The following is a 16,987-nucleotide window of genomic DNA, read 5'->3' on the forward strand; positions in this document are numbered from 1 at the left end:
AAAATCTGTGGGGTATTGTGAAAAGGAAGATGCAGAATGCCAGACCCAAAAACGCAGAAGAGTTGAAGGCCACTATCAGAGCAACCTGGGCTCTCATAACACCTGAGCAGTGCCAGAAACTCATCGACTCCATGCCACGCCGCATTAACGCAGTAATTGAGGCAAAAGGAGCTCCAACCAAGTATTGAGTATTGTACATGCTCATATTTTTCATTTTCATACTTTTCAGTTGGCCAACATTTCTAAAAATCCCTTTTTTGTATTAGCCTTAAGTAATATTCTAATTTTGTGACACACGGAATTTTGGATTTTCATTTGTTGCCACTTCAAATCATCAAAATTAAATGAAATAAACATTTGAATGCATCAGTCTGTGTGCAATAAATAAATATAATGTACAAGTTACACCTTTTGAATGCAATTACTGAAATAAATCAAGTTTTTCAAAATATTCTAATTTACTGGCTTTTACCTGTAGTGTCAAAGCGCTTTTAGTACCTTGAAGGTAGAAAAGCGCTATACAAGTATAACCCATTTACCATTGATCAGTAGACACAACTGCATTTAGATTAGATAATGAGTCATATCTTGGAATATCGGATTCATTATGTCAGTGTCTCTTAACCATAGGGCCCATTATTGGGCTGTGAACAATCCCGAGTTTTTCAGCTGTGGTCCGTAGGTACTTTGCAGAGGTACTTTTCCACCACTAATAGCAGTAATGAGAAGTCTGGAGCGAAAATCATAGAAGTTTCTTTGTTGTAAATATATTGAATAAAGTGGTAAAGCTGCATTTTCATTTGCCCTTTATTAATTATTAATTTTATATATTTATTTTAACACAACAATTTTATGTAAATTAATCTTCCGTGAGTTATTTATGAGTTCCTTCTAATACAGTATATTTGATTAGTACTTATCTTTATAATCAGCCTGTGTTGAATAATAATCGTTGTGAATAAAATATAGTTTCATATCATTTGACAAGGTTTATCCTGCTAAACTGTAAGCAAGTTGAATGTAATTACAGAATATGATTTAAATTAAAAGTAAGATTGCTAATTCAGTGTTGATATTTGAGTGGGACTCGGGCCCTTCTGCAGTGCAAAGGTTGGGCCCAGGGATCAAAAAGGTCAAAAACCCCTGCATTATATACATTTGTTTGAACTATTTAATTCATCTAAAATATGACTTTTTCCTTATGGTAAATAATGGATAAAGTGTGCTGTCAAGCTTATGAGATGCAATGCCATATTGTTTTTTTATTAAGGGCTGTGATGGTGATGGAAATGATGAGTGATAGTAACAGTAATTGGCTTGCTGGTTGTTGTTTAATGTTTTTAATCACTGTTATTGACGTTGGTATTCTTATTATTATTGATACTGCTGTTGATATTCATTTTTAATTGACCTTTTTTGTGTTGTGCATATGAGTCTTCTCAATTGCTCAGTGGATTGCAATTTGGAGTGTAGTGGGGCTGGGATTGGTTTTGAGTTGGGATTGTTCTCTACAGCAGAGTTCCCGAGCCTTTTTTCCACCAGGGACTGGTTTAATGTATGCATTATTTTCACAAACCGGCTTTCTACGTGTGGCAGATAAAAACAGCAAAAAAATGAGCATGAAAAATGTGCCTTTGGCTACAATCTGGCACATTAACATACAAACGTAGTTAGGTGTTTTAAAAAGCTGGTTTCAACTTAATTAATAATATATTTGTTCCAGTGCATCTGTTGTCACTATGGAAAAGATGTTGTCTACGAAAGTAAATGTCCATCCATCCATTTTCTACTGCTTGTCCCTCATGTCATTACGACCATAAAAGTGTCACAAACCATAACATCATAAAGGGCTACACAGTTAAAATTAAGCAACACCCTACTTGTCTTCTATAGACATGGGCGGTTCTGTACTTTTTTTATTTTTGGTATAATTCCTTACCATTTCAAGTTTAACTTTTAATAATTATAAGAGGGCTTGCAACTCTCATCAATCAAGTAAGTAGAAATGTTTATTTAAGGCAATGCAGATAGTATATTCAAAATGTTTCTTGTTCAGGCACACACCCACCTAGACCAATAACTACTTGCTGAAATTAAGTTTGTGATATGTGTCTTGATTGTGAGTTGGCTCTTTGCACCTGCATTTTGGCTTTCGGGATTATATCCTTCCAGAGGTGGGACCAAGTCATTGTTTTGCAAGTCACAAGTAAGTCTCAAGTCTTTGCCCTCAAGTCCGAGTCAAGTCCCGAGTCAAGACAGGCAAGCCCCGAGTCAAGTCCAAAGTCAAGACTGGAAAGTCTCAAGTCAAGTCCTAAGTCCTGCATTTTGAGTTTCGAGTCCTTTCAAGTCCTTTTAACCACAGACTAATATATTAACACAGATTGTGTATGCTTTTCAAACGCTGTATTTATTTATTAAAACAAGTGCATTTTAAATTGCAGGAAAGAAAATTGTGCTGACATTGCACTTTATAATAGCACTATTAACCAGTCATTTTAAACATTAACTCATTCCTTTACAGAACAAACACATTAAAAAATAAAGTGCAAATGTACTTATTTGTACAAAAGTGTTAACATTGAAAAAACATGACATATACGTGAACATAACAAAAAAGTTGTACTTTTTATATGTCAGGGCCCTATGCTGCATTGCATTTGCAAAAGACCAAATTAGCCAAGAGTCTGTCAGTCATTTGTGCACGATGGGGGCGTAGTATTTATTTTACCTTTATTTTACTATTTTTGTCTTTTTTTAGGTGGCTAAAATACGCGGTGCTGCTGACCGCCGTCTAACGTTACGTGTGATATATTGGCTAACGTAACCCTGCTTTAAAAAAATCACTGAACAAAAAGTATGAATAAGGTAGTGAACTGCAACAGATTCCCGTGTTTGCAATAACGTTATAACGTTAGCAGTGAGTTTACAGCCTCACTGATTTAACTACACAGCAAATAAAAGTCACGTTACTTAGCCAATAAACGTTATCTTACATTCAAAACTTACCGTTCTTTGTGCAACTTCAAATGCCGGACGAAGTTGGAAGTTGTTGCCTCTCCATCAGTAATTTTCGAACCGCATGTGTTGCATACTGCAAACCGTTTTGTGTTGACCACCTCGTAATTTTTATACCCAAACGAAATTATTTTAGGTATCATTTTTTGTTCACTGGCGTGTGGTTTGGACATGTCTTCTTCGTTGGTTGTCCTGCAATTTGATTGGATGAATGCTGTGTGATGAAAACAAAGTAGATCTAATTTGATTGGCTGTTGTACTGAGAGCACACCAGCTGACACACGCAACGCTGATAGACAAGTACACAATGAAAAATACGGAGCGCTCCCGAATAACTTTTTCATCTTTGGGTTTTGGGGAAAGTAGCAAGTCATGTCAAGTCATGTCAATTCAAAAGGCTCAAGTCCAAGTGAAGTCACAAGTCATTGATGTTAAAGTCTAAGTCGAGTTGCAAGTCTTTTTACATTTTGTCAAGTCGAGTCTAAAGTCATCAAATTCATGACTCGAGTCTGACTCGAGTCCAAGTCATGTGACTCGAGTCCACACCTCTGTATCCTTCATATCATTCGACCAGTGGCGCATATACAGTGCCTCCGTAAAGTATTCACAGTGCTTCACTTTTTTTTTTAAATCATCTTACAGCCTTATTCCAAAATGGCATAAAAACATTTTTGTCCTCAAAATTCTACACACAATATCTTATGACAATGTGAATTTTGTTTTTTAGAGCTTTGTGCAAATAAAAAAATAAAAAAATAAATCTTATGTACATACGTATTCAGTCTTTGCTCAACACCTTGATTGACTTTGGTCTCAATTACAGCCTCAAGTCTTTTTGAATACGATGCCATAAGCTTAGCACACCGATCCATTTTCACCCATTTCTCTTTGCAGCACCTCTAAGTTCCATCAGGTTGGATGGAAAGCGTGGGTGCGCAGCTATTTTCAGATTTCTCCAGAGATGTTCAATTAGATTCAATTAAGTCTGGGCTGTGGCTGGGGCACTCGAGGACATTTATGGAGTTGTCCTGTAGCCATTCCTTTGATTTCTTGGCTGTCTGCTTAGGGTCGTTGTCCTGCTGAACGATTAACCGTTGCCAGTCTGTGTTCAAGAGCACTCTGGAGCAGGTTTTCAATCAGGATGTTTGTGTAAATTGCTGCAATCATCTTTTCCTCTATCCTGACTCGTCTCCCAGTTCCTGCTGCTGAAAAACATCCCCACAGCATGATGCTGCCACAACCATGTTTCACTGCAGGGATGGTATTGGTCTGGTGAGGAGCGGTATCTGGTTTTCTCCAAACATGATGCCTGGCCTTGAAGCCAAAAATGTCAATCTTTGTCTCATCAGATCAGAGAATTTTATTTCTCATGGTCTGAGAGTCTTTAAGGCGCATTTTGGCAAACTCCAGGTGGGCTGTAATGTGCCTTTTACTAAGGGATGGCTTCTGTCTGGCCACAATACCATACAGGCCTGATTGGTGGATTGCTGCGTTCTGTAAGGTTCTCCTCTCTCCACAGAGGAATGCTGTAGCTCTGACGGGTTCTTGGTCAACTCCCTGGTTAGGGCCCTTCTTATCATGATCCGTGGTCCGGATCATGTTTTGTGTTATCGGTTTGTTTTGGACTCCTTTTAGTTCCTGTTATGCACCTCCTGAGTTTAGTCACCATGGTTACTTATGATTTGGCTTGTCTCCTAGCCCCTGCTAGTGATCTTTGTCTGTGCTAAGTTGTAGCCTTAGCTTCCGGTGCGCTCGGCACTTTATCCAGTTGATTTGTTTTCTGTTTTGGTACCTGTATTGTGTTATTTTACTATTAAATCATGTCGTTACCTGCAAGTCCTGTCCGGATTCGTCCATTTGCATCTTGGGAGAACAAAACCCGCATCATCATGAGCCCCGATCGTGAAAGAAAGAAGCCAGCTACAAAAAGTTCCCCCTCATTGGACAGCAAGGAGTCTTCGCCTCGCCGTCAGGACGCGTCGCTCCCGAAGACTCCTCCTCCGGACAGCAGCACGCCAAGAGCAGCCCTGTCTTCCCCTCTGAGGTTTGGCCATTCTATTCATGAGTTTGACAAACAATTTTCCGACTGGGCTGTGAGTCAGAGGGAGACCCGCGCTGATGACATCACGCCGCCGCCTTGGGATGACGTCATTACGCCTACTAGGGATGACGTCAGAGACCAAGATTTTTTTTTAGATTCTGTTTACTCCCTCTGTCAGCCGCCCACTAAGGACTTTGTTTCTAGAATTAATCCTTATGAGAAGATTTTTTCAAGATTTAGATTTTTTCAATCCCAGTCACCTGTTTTTTCAGCTTCGCCTCTAGTGACTTTGGCTCCGCCCCCAGTGACTATTGCTCCCACCCAGTCTCAAGTGGGGAGAGGGGCGGGGGTGGGGGGGGTGAATATACTTTTTGGACAATTGAGAGGGGAGGAGTCTACCCCCCTCCTGACCTCCCTCCACCTACCCCTAAAGACTGTTCCAGACCGCAAGGAGCGTGTCTGGTATCCGCTTTTTGAGGGGGCGCCCAGCCAGGCAGCAACCTCCAGCCCGGCCGCCACCACCAGTCTTTCGGCCTGCCAAGCCGAAACCTCCAGCCCGGCCACCACCACCAGTCCTTCAGCATGCCAAGCTGCAACCCCCAGCTAGGCCACCTCCACCATCATCTCGGGTGGGCCTGCAGACGCCACCATCATCTCGGGTGGGCCTGCAGACGCCACCATCATCTCGGGTGGGCCTGCAGACGCCACCATCATCTCCGGTGGGCCTGCAGACGTCATCCTCTCATGCATCTGAACCTGCTGTTCCAAAGCCAGTTCCTGTTCCTGCTCCTCGGCTAGCATCTGCTCCAGTTCCTGCTCCTCGGCTAGCTCCTGTTCCTGCTCCTTGGCTAGCTCCTGTTCCTGCACCTTGGCGGGCACCAGTTCCTGTTCCTGCACCTCAGCGGGCACCAGTTCCTGTTCCTGCACCTCCGCTGTCACCAGATCCTGTTCTTGCACCTCGGCTGGCACCAGTTCCTGTTCCTGCACCACGGCTGGCTCCAGTTCCTGTTCCTGCACCACGGCTGGCTCCAGTGGCTGCACCCACGCCTGCTTCGTCTGCTGCACTCGCGCCTGCTTCGTCTGCTGCACCCGCGCCTGCTTCGTCTGCTGCACCCGCGCCTGTTTCGTCTGATGCACCCGCGTCTGACTCGTCTGCTGCTGCTTCCACGCCTGACTCGTTGCCTGCTTCCACGGATGTGGCCGTTTCTTGGTCGCCCGCCTCGCCAAGTGCACCCGCCTCGCCAAGTACAGCGCCGTTCAACACGTCGCCGCCACCTGACTCTCCCTCGCTGGTTGCGGGGACACTTGGTCGGGCGACCCCCCCGCCAGGTCCTCCCTCCGCCCTCCTGTGACTTTTGACCCTGCTTGTTTTTTTGTTTTCTTTTTTTGGACATCTGGAATCTGTCCTTAAGGGGGGTCTCTGTCATGATCCGTGGTCCGGATCATGTTTTGTGTTATCGATTTGTTTTGGACTCTTTTTAGTTCCTGTTTATGCACCTCCTGAGTTTAGTCACCATGGTTACTTATGATTTTCACCTGCCTCTGTTGTTCGGGACACTCACCCGTTTGTAATCAAGAGACACTATTTAAGCCTGCCTTTCTGATCACTCGTCCTGGCTTCTTTATTTGCATCACGCAACTGTTACATGAGTTTTTGCTTGTCTCCTAGCCCCTGCTAGTGATCTTTGTCTGTGCTAAGTTGTAGCCTTAGCTTCCGGTGCGCTCTGCACTTTATCCAGTCGGTTTGTTTTCTGTTTTGGTTCCTGTATTGTGTTATTTTACTATTAAATCATGTCGTTACCTGCAAGTCCTGTCCGGATTCGTCCATTTGCATCTTGGGAGAACAAAACCCGCATCATCATGTGCCCCGATCGTGACACTTCTACTCTGATCACTCAGTTTAGATGGCCAGGAAGAGTCCTGGTGGTTCCAAACTTCTTCCATGGAGGCCAAGTGTGCTTATTGGGACCTTAAAGGCAGCAGATATTTTTCTGTACGCTTCTTCAGATTTGAGCCTCGGGACAATCCTGTCTTGGAGGTCTGCATACAATTCCTTAGCTTAAATGCTTAGTTTGTGCTCGAGTGTGGGATTTTATATATAGAAAGGTATGCCTTTGTAAACCATGTCAAATTAGCTGAATTTATGACCGCTGGACTCCAATTAAGCTGTAGGAACATCTCAAGGATGATCAGTTAAAACAGAATGCTTCTGAGCTCACTTTTGAGTTCATGGCAAAGGCTGTGAATACTTATTACTTCTTTGTTTTTTATTTGTAATAAATGAGCAAAAATCTTTAAAAAAACAAAACGTTTTCACATTGTCGTTTTGATATAGTGTTTAGAATTTTGAGAACAAAAATGAACTGATTCCATTTTGAAATAAGGCTGTAACATAACAAAATGTGGAAAAAGTGAAGCACTCCGAATACTTTCCGGATGAACTGTACAATTGCACAGGGTGGCATTAGGTGGCGCTGCATGTGTGCCCTCGGTGGCAAAACCCAATTGAACTGCCACTGAATTCCACTACCCACCACACAACCACATCCTCAGTTTAGTTTGGTGTTAATTCCTACAATTCACTGTTGGTTTGGGTACAGCTTTTTAAGGTAGGTCTCAAAATAACCTGGTTAAAATGTGAATGATAACCAAGAAAGTCAAGCCACTTGAGGTAGATTGTTTATTAAATAAAATGGGCAAAAAAAAAAGGATCCAAATGCAAGTCAGCAAAAATTTTACTATCTAACTCACAACCACATTGACCTACATGAAAAGATGCAGTTATTATTATTATTATTATATATACAGGGGGAAGGGGGAGAATGGATGGATGGATGTTGTTAAATAACTGAGCAGTTTTTGATCACATCTGCAGTTGCACCTTCAAACCTTTAAGTGGCCCTAGAGCTCTGTAAAAGCCAGAGGAAGTTGCCATAGTAGAGACAAGGCTATATATACCATGCTCTTGTCAGTATCAAGCTTTAGTATTTCAAATAGCGACTGTACGGTTTGGCTTCCCCAAAATACCCATATATTCCATAAATAAAATAATTGCTTATTCAGATGATACTCTTCAAAAGTATTTTGAAGTATCATACAAGAGAGTAAAGGTTTGGGCATTCCTTGCAAAAAAAAACAACAGTATTTTTTTTAATGGGCAAACAATGGACAAATAGTTATAGAATGTAAATGCAAAAATATGCACTCTCTTCCAGAAGTGTGGAGAACATATTAAAGCCTATATATGACAACGACTTTTGTTAATAAACAAACTGAAGTTTGAAAATATTTCAGATGTTTATATATGTTGCAAAAATGGTTCCTGCCAATGGATGTTAAGGTAAATGGTCTGTATTTATATGGCGCTTTTACTATACCCAAAGCGCTTTACATTATACATCATATTTACACACATATTCACAGTTATAACATATTTGATTTTGTCGAGGATGAGCGTTTGTAGCACCCACATCAAGTGTGCCTTCACTTTGACCACTGCCTATGTGGACAGTTTGGATGATTGAAAGTTTATTAATAGCAATAAAGACGACTAATGTAATTGTATGATTATTACAACAAAATCAGGATCCTCAACAGCATGTGCCGACAATACACAGCCACAACAGCCTGGCATCTTCTCCTCATGCTGGCCACACACTGCTGCGGGATGACATTTGACTTTGCAACCTGCAGCATTAAAAGGTTAATCCCACAAATTGGTTTAAGAACTGTTGGCAAACAATTTGAAAGTAGCTAGTAAAAACCCCACTCTGTGGGGACAAAGCACAAACGTGCCGGGCATTGACAGGTAGAGGGTACGCCTCCATTAAATATGGGGATTGGCTGCGCAGTTGCGGATTGGCTCAGTCTTAGGAAGAGGGTCATGTGCCATATCTGAAGTTGGCATTCTTACATAGCTTTTCTTGGGGCGGTATCGATGTGACCACTTTTCCAGGGCTCATACTCACTAGATGTTGTCACATTCTTACTATGGTCTTCTGGTTGACTCACATGGTTTTTAACAGCAGCAATGTTGGTTTTGGCCAGTAGTATCTCAACACTAACATAACAGTTGATATAAGCTATTTTATTTCTGCTTGCCATAGACTTCATCCTTTTTTCTAATAAATGCTCATAGAACTTTTTAACATTTGTGCATAATTAGAAATAAAAAAAACACCCCACATACCACGGAACCCCCACACCACCGTGCTCATTTGCACTCTATTGCAGCGGCAGTGGAAAAAGTTCCAGACACTCCATGTGTTTTAGATTTGATACATTTTTATTGGTTACAATCATTAAACAATTAATTATAGTATCAGAATATAAATCAAATATTTTTTCTAATTGAATGGATTGATTGATTAATATATTTTTTACGTTAAATATTCCATTAATATCAAATTGTGTACATAGCGAATCAGGATTTTTCTCCTCTTGGCTAACATACTCAATTCCACAGGCACTTCCCTGGCCAAGCCTACTACTACTCTGTTGTGATTGGTCAGGGGTCGAGGGTAGGCTCAAATGCTATCATTTTCACCACTGGGCCATGGTTGTGGTCGTATTCTATTGGGGAGCCAATAGAAAGAGCCGGAGCCTATTGGCTAGGCCAGGTTTGTAAATGAGAACTGGTTATCCCGGGGGTCACCAACCCGCTGCTCTAGAGCCGCATAGCCCCGCCCTAGTGACTCCCTGGACCTCTTTCAGAGATGTGTGAAAATGGAAAAAGATAAATAATTTTTTCTGTTTTGTTTTGATATATTTTCTATAGGAGAACAAACATGACACAAATCTTCCTAATTGTTAGAAATCCCACTATTTATGTTGTACATGCTTCACTGATGAGAGTATTTGGCAAGCACCGTTTTGTCCTACTAATTTCAGCGATCCTTGAACTCATCGTAGTTTGTTTGTATGCACAACTTTCTCCGATGCTGCCACAAAAAGACGTGTTTCATGCCACTCCTTCTTTGTCTCATTTCGTCCACCAAACGTTCTATGTTGTGCGTGAATAGAAAGGTGAGCTTTGTTGACTTTAGTGATTTGCTGCAGTGCTAATCAGGCATATTTGGTCAATCCATGACTGCATGGTAATCGATGCTAACATGCTATTTAGGCTAGCTGTATGTACATACTGCATCATTATGCCTCATTTGTAGATATATTTGAGCTCATTTAATTTCCTTTGCTTATGTCCTCTGTCCTATGTCCAGCTCTATACTCTCGGCAGGGTCCTTGAGGGTGCATGGGAGTTTGCCCAACCAGTCTACATGTGCTTTGTGGACTTGGAGAAGGCATTCGACCGTGTACCCCGGGAAGTCCTGTGGGGAGTGCTCAGAGAGTATGGGGTAACGGACTGTCTTATTGTGGCGGTTCGCTCCCTGTATAATCGGTGTCAGAGCTTGGTCCGCATTGCCGGCAGTAAGTCGGACACGTTTCCAGTGAGGGTTGGACTCCGCCAAGGCTGCCCTTTGTCACCGATTCTGTTCATAACCTTTATGGACAGAATTTCTAGGCGCAGTCAGGGCGTTGAGGGTATCTGGTTTGGTGGCTGCAGGATTAGGTCTCTGCTTTTTGCAGATGATGTGGTCCTGATGGCTTCATCTGGCCAAGATCTTCAGCTCTCACTGGATCGGTTCGCAGCCGAGTGTGAAGCGACTGGGATGAGAATCAGCACCTCCAAATCCGAGTCCATGGTTCTCGCCCGGAAAAGGGTGGAGTGCCATCTCCGGGTTGGGGAGGAGATCTTGCCCCAAGTGGAGGAGTTCAAGTACCTCGGAGTCTTGTTCACGAGTGAGGGAAGAGTGGATCGTGAGATCGACAGGCGGATTGGTGCGGCATCTTCAGTAATGCGGACGCTGTATCGATCCGTTGTGGTGAAGAAGGAGCTGAGCCAGAAGGCAAAGCTCTCGATTTACCGGTCGATCTACGTTCCCATCCTCACCTATGGTCATGAGCTTTGGGTCATGACCGAAAGGACAAGATCACGGGTACAAGCGGCCGAAATGAGTTTCCTCCGCCGGGTGGCGGGGCTCTCCCTTAGAGATAGGGTGAGAAGCTCTGCCATCCGGGGGGAGCTCAAAGTAAAGCCGCTGCTCCTCCATATCGAGAGGAGCCAGATGAGGTGGTTCGGGCATCTGGTCAGGATGCCACCCGAACGCCTCCCTCGGGAGGTGTTTCGGGCACGTCCGACCGGTAGGAGGCCACGGGGAAGACCCAGGACACGTTGGGAAGACTATGTCTCCCGGCTGGCCTGGGAACGCCTCGGGATCCACCGGGAGGAGCTGGACGAAGTGGCTGGGGAGAGGGAAGTCTGGGCTTCCCTGCTTAGGCTGCTGCCCCCGCGACCCGACCTCGGATAAGCGGAAGAAGATGGATGGATGGATGGATATGTCCTCTGTGTATTTAATTTATATTTGCATGTCTCATGACACATTATCTGTATGTAATATTAGCTGCATTTCTGATAGTTGTTTGTAAGCCATGTTGTTCCAGACCACAGCAAACTTTACCCAGCTTGCAAAGATTGTAATAAACCCACTAGAAGACAGCCTGCCGTTTCCTTAAACTTGGACACACACACCTATACCTTTTGCCACTCTGAGCCAGTCATTTATCTCATCCTGTGAGAAGCCTCCATTTTACTAATAATTTCCAATGTTGCAAAAATATATAGGCTAATATAGACACTTACATCATGTGTTGCCTTCATTATAAGACTTGCTATGAGGCTTGACATTTTTTGCGGCTCCAGACAATTTTTTTGTTGTATTTTTGTGCCTCACAATATGAAGGTCCTGAGTTCAATCACGGGCTCGGGATCTTTCTGTGTGCAGTTTGCATGTTCTCCCCGTGACTGCGTGGGTTCCCTCCGGGTACTCCGGCTTCCTCCCACCTCCAAAGACATGCACCTGGGGATAGGTTGATTGGCAACACTAAATTGGCCCTAGTGTGTGAATGTGAGTGTGAATGTTGTCTGTCTGTCTATGTTGGCCCTGCGATGAGGTGGTGACTTGTCCAGGGTGTACCCCGCCTTCCGCCCGAATGCAGCTGGTATAGGCTCCAGCACCCCCCACGACCCCAAAAGGGACGAGCGGTAGAAAATGGATGGAGGGATGGGTCCAATATGGCTCTTTCAACATTTTGGGTTGCCGACCCCTGGGTTAGCGAAACATTATGCCAAAAAAAAGGTTAAATAAAACTAAGTATTTCTAATGAAGTCATTGTTAATAACATTAACCAAAAAAAACCCCAGCAACATTGGGGGGAAATGCAGCAAAAAAGCCCAATATTAAGAGAAAAAGCTTACATTTGATTTGACTAATAACTAATAATAACAACTATTTTTCTAAAGTTTTTACACAATTTTAGAAAAATATAAAAACATCAAAGTGGCCCCTCGTTTCCTTAATTTTTCTCTGTACGCAACCACTTCTGGATAAAGTGCTTTCAGGTTTCAATTGCAGTTTATTTATTTTTTTTTTTTTTTTTAAATTTCTGTCTCGACTACTGTAACGTATTATTTTCGGGTCTCCCTATGTCTAGCATTAAAAAATTACAGTTGGTACAAAATGCGGCTGCTAGACTTTTGACAAGAACAAGAAAGTTTGATCATATTACGCCTATACTGGCTCACCTGCACTGGCTTCCTGTGCACTTAAGATGTGACTTTAAGGTTTTACTACTTACGTATAAAATACTACACGGTCTAGCTCCAGCCTATCTTACCGATTGTATTGTACCATATGTCCCGGCAAGAAATCTGCGTTCAAAGAACTCCGGCTTATTAGTGATTCCCAGAGCCCAAAAAAAGTCTGCGGGCTGTAGAGCGTTTTCTATTCGGGCTCCAGTACTATGGAATGCCCTCCCGGTAACAGTTAGAGATGCTACCTCAGTAGAAACATTTAAGTCCCATCTCAAAACTCATTTGTATACTCTAGCCTTTGAATAGCCCCCCTTTTTTAGACCAGTTGATCTGCCGTTTCTTTTCTTTTCTCCTCTGCTCCCCCCTATCCCTTGTGGAGGGGAAGACACACAGATCCGGTGGCCATGGATGGGGTGCTGGCCGTCCGGGGTCGGGACCCGGGGTGGACCGCTCGCCTGTATATTGGTTGGGAACATCTCTGCGCTGCTGACCCGTCTCCGCTCGGGATGGTTTCCTGCTGACCCCACTGTGGACTGGACTCTTACTGTTATGCTGGATCCACTATGGACTGGACTCTCACAATATTATGTTAGACCCACTCGACATCCATTGCATTCGGTCTCCCTAGAGGGGGGGGGGGGGGGGGGTTACCCACATATGCGGTCCTCTCCAAGGTTTCTCATAGTCATTCACATCGACGTCCCACTGGGGTGAGTTTTTCCTTGCCCTTATGTGGGCTATACCGAGGATGTCGTTGTGGCTTGTGCAGCCCTTTGAGACACTTGTGATTTAGGGCTATATAAATAAACATTGATTGATTGATTGATAGAGGTAGAAAGCGTTTTAAAGTAAATTTAAATTTTTTTTTAAAGGCACATAAAACAGGTCGGGTATTGAGAAACTTACATTTATGAATATAAAACTTAGCCAATAGTATATAGCAGAGGTGTGGACTCGAGTCACATGACTTGGACTCGAGTCAGACTCGAGTCATGAATTTGATGACTTTAGACTCGACTTGACAAAATGTAAAAAGACTTGCAACTCGACTTCGACTTTAACATCAATGACTTGTGACTTCACTTGGACTTGAGCCTTTTGAATTGACATGACTTGACATGACTTGCTACTTTCCCCAAAACCCAAAGATGAAAAAGTTATTCGGGAGCGCTCCGTATTTTTCATTGTGTACTTGTCTATCAGCGTTGCGTGTGTCAGCTGGTGTGCTGTCAGTACAACAGCCAATCAAATTAGATCTACTTTGTTTTCATCACACAGCATTCATCCAATCAAATTGCAGGACAACCAACGAAGAAGACATGTCCAAACCACACGCCAGTGAACAAAAAATGATACCTAAAATAATTTTGTTTGGGTATAAAAATTACGAGGTGGTCAACACAAAACGGTTTGCAGTATGCAACACATGCGGTTCGAAAATGACTGATGGAGAGGCAACAACTTCCAACTTCGTCCGGCATTTGAAGTTGCACAAAGAACGGTAAGTTTTGAATGTAAGATAACGTTTATTGGCTAAGTAACGTGACTTTTATTTGCTGTGTAGTTAAATCAGTGAGGCTGTAAACTCACTGCTAACGTTATAACGTTATTGCAAACACGGGAATCTGTTGCAGTTCACTACCTTATTCATACTTTTTGTTCAGTGATTTTTTTTAAGCAGGGTTACGTTAGTCAATATATCACACGTAACGTTAGACGGCGGTCAGCAGCACCGCGTATTTTAGCCACCTAAAAAAAGACAAAAATAGTAAAATAAAGGTCAGTTAAAATGTATACTATATTATGAATATGTGTACCGTTTTAGCTAGCTTTCTGACATACTGTTGGTTGTTTACCTCAGTGGTCCCCAACCACCGGGCCGCGGCCCGGTACTGGTCCGTGGATCGATTGGTATCGGGCCGCACAAGAAATAATTTTTTTTTCTTTTCTTTTTTTAATTAAATCAACATAAAAAACACAAGATACACTTACAAGTAGTGCACCAACCCAAAACAACTCTCTCCCCCCTTTTGTTCTGGGCATTGAACATGAAGACTCTTCCTTCACTGTTCCGAGTGGCCATGAGAGTCTTGGCAGTGCCTGCCTCCAGTGCTCCAGTGGAGCGAGTTTTCAGCCATGGTGGCATCATACTACGCCCCCATCGTGCACAAATGACTGACAGACTCTTGGCTAATTTGGTCTTTTGCAAATGCAATGCAGCATAGGGCCCTGACATATAAAAAGTACAACTTTTTTGTTATGTTCACGTATATGTCATGTTTTTTCAATGTTAACACTTTTGTACAAATAAGTACATTTGCACTTTATTTTTCAATGTGTTTGTTCTGTAAAGGAATGAGTTAATGTTTAAAATGACTGGTTAATAGTGCTATTATAAAGTGCAATGTCAGCACAATTTTCTTTCCTGCAATTTAAAATGCACTTGTTTTAATAAATAAATACAGCGTTTGAAAAGCATACACAATCTGTGTTAATATATTAGTCTGTGGTTAAAAGGACTTGAAAGGACTCGAAACTCAAAATGCAGGACTTAGGACTTGACTTGAGACTTTCCAGTCTTGACTTTGGACTTGACTCGGGGCTTGCCTGTCTTGACTCGGACTTGAGGGCAAAGACTTGAGACTTACTTGTGACTTGCAAAACAATGACTTGGTCCCACCTCTGGTATATAGAGATTGTACAGGTAAAATTCCTTTTCAAATGTTTTCTCATACTGTGTAAAAGCAAATAGCACATCTTTAAAACAAAGCACACATTTGTCATGAATATTGTCCAGGATGAATGGAAGACGTCACAGTAATTAAACGTGACGTCTCTCGAAACCCGGAAGCACATTAACGTTCGACGTTCTCAGGGTTCAATAGCGTTTTTTTCCGACGGTCAGTGAAGGCAGCACGGTGTAGCTCGGCAGACAGTGAAGGGTTAACGTGTAATAGGATGAATGGATATTGTGACGAACAGAGTCTGATTACAGCCTGAGAAGACAGGCTGGGTTGTGGAGGGACGACTCCTTCGCTATCGATCTTAGTGCTTCCATAAACTTTAGAGGTAAGCACACGCCATTTCATTTTAGCCGCGGAAAATATTGCGTGTTTTACACAGACACCGAACCTGCTAACGAGGTTAAATCCAGGCATTTTACGTTGATGCATCGTGGCGGAGGGGAGTACGACTTATACAAGATGTTGAAATGAAGATTTTTAACATTGGACCGAGAATTCGCTTTTAACATCTAATTGTTCAAGTGTCAACCCGAGAGGGAAACAACAACCCCCAGGTGCATTCTTTACTTCTGGGGTCCTCCAGCACGGAGCGAAACAGGTAAGCAACTTCACCTGTTGACTGCCTCCGCGCATAATAATACACACACACACACATATATATATATATATATATATATGTACACAGTAAATCATTACATTATAGTGGAAACATAGGATAATCGGGAAAACTACAGTCAAACGTATTTTCTTGCGTGTCAAAGCCTTCTAAACATAACATATGGCACTTGATGACGCCCACACTGAAGTACTGTATTACTATTAAATCAGCTTTCACAACGCTACAAAAGAGCTGGAATATAAGATAAAAAGACTAGATTTTAGGGATAAAATACTAAAAAATACAATACAAGTGAAATTAAAGCTGCAAGCAGCGTTGTTCGGGCCCGCGTATTTGGCAGGTGCTAGTCCTAAGTGTCCCAATACTTTTGTCTACTTTTAGTCTGAAGTGTCCCAAGACTTTTGTCTAGTGTACCTACCTTGTCTGCATTGTGTGGGCACGTTGGTGCTTCCTGCTTTTAAGCAGCCATCTTAAAAAAACAGCATTGCAGCAGCATCAGCGCAGCGGGTCTTTGAAGGGTCATAAAATCAAAACCGGAGCAGTTAATTAAAAAGCGCTTCTGTTGTTGTAATCACAAGGGTTCAATGTCTCTCCTGTGTTAGTTTGAAGGCGAAACGACAAACGCGCTCAGAGGAGTTCGTTTTTGAAGGAAGGTGACCGGTTTGTACAAAAATTTTGTTTTGAAGGGGGAATAGCAAACTTCCTGTAGATTTTTGCTGGGGGTCAATTTATGAAATGTAGGTCTAAGTGAGACCTACGGAGAGGTTTTTGTTTCATGTCTCTCCGACCTTCCCAGTGGGAGTTACAGGCAGTTTTGTAATGTTTTTCTTCCGAGGAGCAGTTTTTTCTCCGTTTTATTCAAAAATTGCTCTAGAGCGCAATTTTTGAATTTGGGGTTAGGTTTTTTTATTAGATCT

The 16,987-nt window shown here is 42.6% G+C and overlaps 1 protein-coding gene across 5 annotated transcripts in view; it reads left to right on the forward strand.

Annotated features, from left to right (window-relative positions):
• Positions 1 to 1,922: 1,922 nt before the first annotated feature.
• Positions 1,923 to 16,987, forward strand: part of pacsin3 (protein kinase C and casein kinase substrate in neurons 3) — a 126,967-nt gene continuing 111,902 nt past the window's right edge. For 2 of the 5 annotated variants that reach the window (XM_061975063.1, XM_061975062.1), the window contains exon 1: positions 15,624 to 16,049. The gene's annotated coding sequence lies outside the window, so the exon portion shown is untranslated. Of the gene's footprint in view, positions 1,996 to 15,623; positions 16,050 to 16,987 lie in introns of those variants that run through there. The other 3 variants (XM_061975064.1, XM_061975067.1, XM_061975065.1) reach the window with 3 other exon arrangements.

Source organism: Nerophis lumbriciformis, linkage group LG15, assembly GCF_033978685.3.
Source record: "Nerophis lumbriciformis linkage group LG15, RoL_Nlum_v2.1, whole genome shotgun sequence".
Taxonomy (NCBI): Eukaryota; Metazoa; Chordata; class Actinopteri; order Syngnathiformes; family Syngnathidae; genus Nerophis; species Nerophis lumbriciformis.